The 8,248-nt window shown below is 35.2% G+C and overlaps 1 protein-coding gene across 1 annotated transcript in view; it reads left to right on the top strand.

The window, feature by feature from the left end:
- Positions 1–8,248, top strand: part of LOC106692917 (gamma-interferon-inducible lysosomal thiol reductase) — a 160,469-nt gene that overhangs the window by 66,332 nt on the left and 85,889 nt on the right. The gene's annotated exons all lie outside the window — the stretch shown is intronic.

Here is an 8,248-nt window from a genome sequence, read left to right as displayed (position 1 = left end):
CACTGCTCACTTGATCGTAATAGTTAACCTACCTGGAAGTAGTAACCTTCATAGCTGTTACTCACTGCTCACTTGATCGTAATAGTTAATCTCAGCTCCACCAATATGGCCGAAGCCCACTTTCGTGACGAGAGTATACTGACGACTTCGGTTAGGCTACGACATTAACCACCTTTCAAGAGGGAACATTTCTGTCTTTGACAGTCAGTACAATCTCGTCATGAAAAAATTGTCTTCGGCCATTTAGGGGAAACTGAGGCAAACTATTGCCTTCTCAGGTCCTGTCACCTGCTCAATTGGATTTATTTCATTAAAGCTGTTGAGATCCATTTTATATTACTGGTTGCATTTAAATGTTTTACTTTACGAAGTTTGAACACAAACAAACATTGCCGCATTTTTTTTACTGTCTCACTACAAATTTTAATTTCGCGAAATGCCTGGGCCCATAACCTATTAGATAACTACCGGAACGACCCATCATTTGACGGTTTATTTCAAATCATTACATCATTTGAATTTTATTTTATATACTATATTTTATATTTTTTGTATTAAAAAAGGTTATATTGTTTATTTAATTAAAAATATTTTATATAATTTCAATAAAGTTTCTACACAATATTTCTGTTTGTGTATTTATTTTGAGTTTTTTTTTTCCCCCTTTAGCAGTTGAAAGTTTAAATCAAGATTTTAGTACTGCACAATGCCAATAAAAAGAACTCTCTTTTTCAAGACTCCCTTTCACCTTGATAAATTACAATAGTGGAAATTAACTATGATTAAAAGTTTTAATTTTTTATTTAATATGAAGAATTGACAAAATAAGTGTTAATTGTTAACTGAAATTAATGACCTGGGCAGAATAGCCTGCATAAAGTTTTTTAAAATTGTATTTAAGATTGTCCTGGAGGATGGGGGAATCGGCCGAAACATCGGACTTATAAAGAAATATACTTGAAGAAGTTTGTCGGGGGGTGCGGTCAGCAAAGAACAACATAAATAAACAAAACAATATTTATTTATTTTATGCCGACGTTTCGACCTGAGTTTCAGGTCTTCATCAGGGATAGTGGCGTGTAAAGGGGAAGATGTTAACTGAAATATAATTGTCTTTGGACTAAAATTGAATAAAATTTATTGTATTTATACTAAAAATTGTTTTCACATTATTACTATATTAACACCTCACATAATAACAATATTTTGTAACATACCTCAATCATTGAATTATCACAATTCATTTAAATTTATTTGATTTGTTGGCTAATAACCCTTGTCATATACCTTCAAAAACAAAAACAATTATTAGAATGTTATTTAAATTGTAAATAAATTAAGCTCAGTAATTAAGAGATATCAGAGTCCTAACCTGATGAAGGTAGGTTTTATTGTTAGTTTTATTGATATGTTCAATAGAAAAAGAATAACTTTTCGTGCAGTGTAGGACTCCAACGAGAGTCTTGGGCCGACGTAAGAAAAGAAAAAAAATATCATTTCTTGAAGTATAATTTTGTATTGAGATTGTGTGGTTTTTAAGTGAATAGCCATTTTATAAAATTCAAAGGAAACTGTTATGATAGTAGTTTAATATTTGTTTTTGTTTTTGAAGATATATGACAAGGGCGATTAGGCTGCAAAACAAAGACAATTTAAATGAATTGAGACAATTCAATGATTAAGGTATGCACAAAAATATTAGTATTATGTAAGAAGGTACTATAGTAATAATGTGAAAATAATTTTTAGGTTGTCTGTTTGAAAATGGCCTAAGGGCCAAAACGTTTTAAGTAAATCTTTATTTATTCTGGGATTGATCCCTTTAGAATTACATATAGGCGTCAGAATTAGGCTTTAGAGCCTTAGAGTGAAATACAAAATAAGAATCAAATTATAAAACATAATAAAATAATCAATTTGAAAAGATTAAAATGGACAACTATAATTAACAGAATATATAAAATAAGAATAGAACAAAAAAGTAATACCATATGTCATATCATAAAACATAAGATGACAAACACTTCTGATAATAAATAATAGAAAAGAAAAATGATAAAAATCAAATGTAATTAAACTAAAAATAATAAAAGGAAAGGTACAATTTCTGCTAATATACATATTTAAGAATAAACTAAATTCTGAAATATTAAGTACAGAAAATATATAAACTTTGTTTGAATCATTCAATTGTTATTCTTCCGGAATTGGGTGGACAGAAAGTGGTCGAAGATACAGGATTTGAAGGTTGAAAGGGTATTAGAACTACGAATGAAGGAGGGAATAGAATTCCTTAGGGACGAGGAAAGATCAAAGGCTGTGGTTCGATGGGCAGTTACATTTAAGTCTAAAGGCTGTGAGCGGGTATTGCGGGACAGCAGTGAGGATTTAAATTGAAGGATATCAGAGATGTACGATGGATGGCAGAATTGGATAAGTTGGTAGAAAATATTTACGACGGAAGGAGGGGGTAAAGCCACTTCATATTCTTGATAAAATCGGGTGACATAGGCGTCCCTGGGGACCCTAAAGATGAATCGTATAAAGCAATTAATTAACCTTTTTAATTTTGCTTTGAGATCCCCAGAGACACCCCTGTAAACCACACAACAATAATTAAAGTGGGGGAATATTAAGGAAGTAGGTGATGAAGATAATTTAAATGTTTTAGGGTGGAGAAGGTACAACGGGAAATATCAGTGATGTGGTTCTTCCAGGATAGAGTTTGGTCTATAGTGACACCAAGGCTTTTAATGTATGGATGGAATTGTATTGGATTGTTGTTTAGGAATAATGTAAGAATATGAGGAATAGTTTTCTGGAGGTGATTGGATCCTATTACGATTGCCTTGGTCTTCTCGGCATTTAACTTAAGCTTGTTTTCTTGTCCCCCCTGACTAATTCGATTCAAGTCTTCTTGAAGCTTCTCTGTGGCAGCCAATAGGTCAGAAGGTGGGAAGGAAAGGTAAATTTGGAAGTGATCAGTGTAAAAATGGTATGAATAGTGTTGGATAAGGAGGGGAAGGTCATTGATGTAGATGGCGAAAAGGGTGGGGTAAAGCAATGAACACCATAGGTAAGGGCTCGAGTCTATGATGGTGGTTTATCTGGAACCACTACCTACTGGGAGCGATCAGAAGGGAAGAAACCAACGCAAAAACCTGTTAGATAGAGGAAGATTTTGTAGTTTGTTAAGAAGGATGTTGTGGTCAACCGTGTCAAATGTTTTGGAGAAATCAAGGATTAGGATAGTTAGGTTTTGGTGTTCCATGAGGCATGTGAAGTGATTGTTGAGATCATCAGAGGTTATTGGAAGAGAGCTGAGGTTATTGGATTCTGGCAGGAATAAATTTCGTAGTATTTTCCTCTTGGATTTAGGATCGGGAGCATTAGAGAGGGTGTGATGAATGTAAAGGGATTTAGGACGACGGACTGCTAATTGGGTTGCATTACGGAGTAGTGTCGTAGAGTAATAATGTGAAAACAATTTTTAGGTTGTCTGTTTGAGAATGGCCCTTAGCAAAACGTTGGAAATATTTTTAAATAAAAAGTTGAGAGAAATTTGGATCATTGAAGTCAGTGTTATTATTAATATAAATCAATTAATAAATATATTAAATCAGTAATCTTAAAATATTATTGCCTGTTCATTTTTCAAAAAAAAAGTTTTATTTTTTACAAATTACTGGAGTGTTTGGAGTTCTGAAGATTGGGCTCCTGAGATTACACTCTATATCCTATAGAGATATGATTGGCAAAATAAAATATAAAAAAATAAGATTTTAGTATCTAAAGTTGATATATCACCTTTTGGGAAATTATTATTTAAATATTAATGTTTAAGTAATAAATAGGTTTTGTCTGAAGAATATTTATTTGTAAAAAAAATCTTTACTTTTGAGAAATGGATATTTTAAATTTGAATAAAAACTCTTCAATTATTAGTTATAATGTTATCTATGAACAATAATACAAATTCAAAAGTATGTCAACAAAGTATGAAACTCAACCCTAGAGTATTTGTCAAGGTAATACTTGCTTGAACTGTTGTGTGGTAGATCAATGTCACCAAAAGATTTTTTGTTTGTTTTTAGTATCTTTTAATTAATTTCCCTATTTAATTATTGACTTTATGTTAATTTAATGATTAAAGATTTATAAAAAAATCAGTCATAAAATAACTAGAGTAATATGTTGTAAAAGTGAACAAAATATTTTTAACTAAAAATAAATAACAAATTAACTGTAAAAAATTATAAAAGTGAATTCATTTCTTCATGGTCACATCTAATTGAACCCATTCTAATACACTAAGATTTAATTTTTAACTTGTACTTTAGTGGTAACATGAATGATTACTTTATCAGATGTACAATAGAAATATGCATAAAAAACATTTTTTATGCATTTATTATGGCTATATGATTCATTGAATCAAGGAATTTTGAGAATATAAATACATAAATAACACTCCCTGCTATATTTAATTTTGTTTTCATTTCTACAACAAGAAAAGAATAATTTCATAATGTTCCTGGTGTTATTAACCAAGTTTGCATATATTTTGCAGTATTCTTTTTATAAAAAATAATCAAAATATTACAATTTCAGTAATGAAAATGTCTTTACAAAATAAATGTTTAGTAACTCAGCTATAAATATTTATAAAATTCCATTAATTTTATCATGAGATTTTATGGCAATGATTTTTTTGAATTATGGGTTAAATATTGTTAACTGTGGTGAAGTCAGCTTCATAAGGTGGTTTTGGCTAGCTTATTTGTAGATATCAATTGTCTGAATTTCTAGTGTTAAAGTGGTCATTAGCAAGAATTTTAATTAATGGTACCAATTTCACTAGAGAAATGGGAGCTAAAGATGACAGGATTTTGAATAAGTAATGACCTGCGGAATAGGTCATTAATGGTAGATATAGACAGTGGATAGGGAGATAAAGACTGATTATCTCTAATATCCATCTTTTGATCTTCATTTTTCACATCTTTGATGCCAATTTTTTAAAAGATGTTTTCTCAAACCATTCCTTTATGAAGTCCACAACCACATTGTTATCACTTGTTTTAACAAGCTGTCAATAATAAGTCTTGGCAAAAATATAAGAGGTGATGTAATCTACATCAGACTACGCATGTTCAATAGGTAAGGTATGCTGAATAGGAGGTGGATTTACAGGATGATTTGGGAGTTTAACGATATTTGCTGTAAAATCCCACAGGATGGAAACTTCTCTCTGTAAGGTATTTATAGGTTACAGTCCTGCAGGTGTACAAGTATTTGCTGTAGGTCCTGATGAAAGGACTGAGACAGCCTTGACAAATTAGCTCTCATTACATGTCTATAGGTACAGGACAGAAGAGGTGACTCAGCCAAGCCAAAGTGGATTAGTAGATAGATAGGATTAGTAGTACTTATTAATAAATTAGCTCATCCATAGAAGAATATACATTATATATTATCACTGCATCCTAAGAAGGTAAATCCCTGAAGGAGATTGACAAACCTTATTTGGTATTTAAGTTAAGCGATCTCTCTGGGCTATTAAAATACATCAGAGATGCTCTACAGGGTGTTTCAGGGTTAAATGGCCAAACTGAAAATATAAATTAAGGTCCTTAAAACAAGAAAAAAATGTCTTCTAAAGGTATGTCTACCAACGTTTAGAATATATTCAAACCTAAAGATTTTCATTTTTATGAATTATTTAGGTTATATGAAATAAATAAAACTTATTTACTTGTTGTAACTACTTTATTAATTAAACGTAAACATTAAATTCATATTAAATGTTGTTCAGAGTGATTTCCTTGAGCATGAAGACAGGCTGGGCATCTTTCTTCAACAGCAGCAGTAGCAGAACGGCACTGGATATACCTTATTATTTCAAAATATTCAATTATCCTTCTTCATAAGGAATTAAGATCATCGATCGGCCTTGCAAAAGCCTTTTTGTTTAATGTCACCCCAAACAGAAAAATCCAGTGGTGTCAGGTCTGGGAAGCGTGCAGACCGTCACTGGTCCTGCATGGCTTTTTTTTTTTTTTTTTTTTTTAATCCCTCTCCCTTGCCATTTCTGGCATACGGGTGCAGGAGCAGTGGGGTAGTGCGCTGGGATTTGCACATGCCACTGCTCCCAAGGATCACCAATTTTTTTTTATTCTTTTATTAACTATTCAATTATTAATCTTTTCTTCTTTTCCTCTGGTGCAGCCCAGCGCTAGGTTTATCGCCTTACTGATGGAGCTGCACCTTGTCCACTGCATCTGTCTGGGTCCCTCCTGCAGTTACTAGGCTGGTCCAGCCCTCCTGGTCACAGTCTGGGTCAGCTTTCTTATCTTCTGGTGGCTCGCAGATGTTGGGCGATCAAGTCCTTCCCATCGTGAAATGAGTGGGGCCCACCACCTCCTTCCACCCGTAAATGAACTCCTTGAAGAAGGGATAATTCTCTTCTTCTATCAAACAGGGAAGGTCCGACTCGGCGAGGGCGTAAATCCCAGTCTTTCTCGACAGCCTGGCTCGGTGTCCTTCCATGGCAGAGCAATCTATTATTACATGTTCTGCTGTTTCAGGAACTCCGCACGTTGGGCACTGGGGGTCGATGTTCTTTCCAAAGCTCTGCAGCTTTCCCCGAAACCCCCCGTGTCCTGTTAGGATCTGTGAGACCCAATAGTCTGGGAGGACCCATTTAGCCTTCAATCTAGAAAGGATGGTAGGGAAGAATTTTCTCAAAGTAGCGCCCTTCTGGCTTGCTACCCACCGTCCATTCCACTTCTGTATTGAGTCCTCTCGCAGTATTTTCTTCCATAAGTTTGGAGTCTCACCGATCTTCTCTCGGAGCTCCTCCGGCAGCGCTTCTAGTCCTTGCCTCTTAACTTCGTATTTAAGGAAATCCTTCCTGAGGATGAGGTCCAGGGGCATCGCTCCGGCCAGCACCTGCACCGCCTCATGTGACACCATTCTGTATGTCTTTGTGACCCTCAGCAGAGCCAATCTCTGTATGGTGGCCAGTCTTCTCTTCTGTGTCTGCGTGAGGTATCGGCTCCACGCAGGGGATGCGTACCTCAGAATTCCCAAAATCACACCTTTATATATGGTCATCGTTGCAGGGTACCTGAGGCCCCAAAATGCATCCCCTATCCTACTTAATCCATTGAGTGACAGGGTCACTCTTTTCTTTAGATACACTAGGTGAGAAGTGGGATCGAATCTTCTTTTTATCCTCACACCAAGATATGTCACCTCCTCACCCGGTCTCACCCTCTCCTTGGATATCCAGGGTGATAGGACGAGCCCTGCCCATGGAGCCTCTTATGAGTATGGCCTGAGTCTTGTCTGCTGCCATACTCTACTTCCTCTTCACGGACCACTCTCCTACGAGACTGGCACACCTCCCCGCTTCTGTCTTTAGTCTGGATCTTCTGTTCTTGGCCACGATGACTGCCAGGTCGTCTACATAATCCGTGGCAAGGAACCCCTTGTCCTCTAGTTCCCCCAGCCACTCATCAAATACTAGCTTCCACAGAGAGCTGGTCCTAGGACCGAACCCTGCGGACATCCTCTTTCAATTTTTCTCTCGATCTCCTAGTAGTTACCCCTGATCCTGACACTCCTGTTATTAAGGTAACTACCTAAGAGGGAGTATAGATTACTGGGGGTTGGTCCTGCATGGCTAATCCATTGATTGGGAAATTTAGTAATTAGCTCTCATTATATGTCTATAGGTACAGAACAGAGGAGGTGTGACTCAGTCAAGGCAATGTGGAATAACAAAGTATACACTTTAAAAAAAATAGCTCTACATTGCCTTCTAAGGCGGTAAATCCCTGTAGGGGATTTCTTTTTCTCCCTAGTTCCTTTTTAAAATATTGTTTTCACATACGACTTAACAGAATAGTTTTTTTATACATATCTATATAACAAAAGAAATTTTAAATTTTACTCATCTATGTAACTTGCTCATTGTATCATACATCTTTTACTTATATACATATACACCTTACGATTAGACTGAATGACTAACGTAAAATAAAGGGGATGCGGGCTGCAAGGATACTTGAACAACTAACTTTATTATCAGAATCGCCTGGTATATATAGGAACTGGTTTGTTGGGGTAATATAATAAAAAGAGTTCAATGGGTTGAACACATATATTATTAATTATGAGAGATAGTTGACCGTGGATGATAAATGATGAGAAGATGGTTGGGGGTGCGGTCAATTTCATTGAC

This window comes from Halyomorpha halys, unplaced genomic scaffold, assembly GCF_000696795.3.
Source record: "Halyomorpha halys isolate HHAL.00 unplaced genomic scaffold, Hhal_1.1 Scaffold78.1, whole genome shotgun sequence".
NCBI classification, from domain to species: Eukaryota; Metazoa; Arthropoda; class Insecta; order Hemiptera; family Pentatomidae; genus Halyomorpha; species Halyomorpha halys.
The sequence above is the reverse complement of the archived record's forward strand: the minus strand, read 5'-3'. Positions and strand labels throughout refer to the sequence as shown.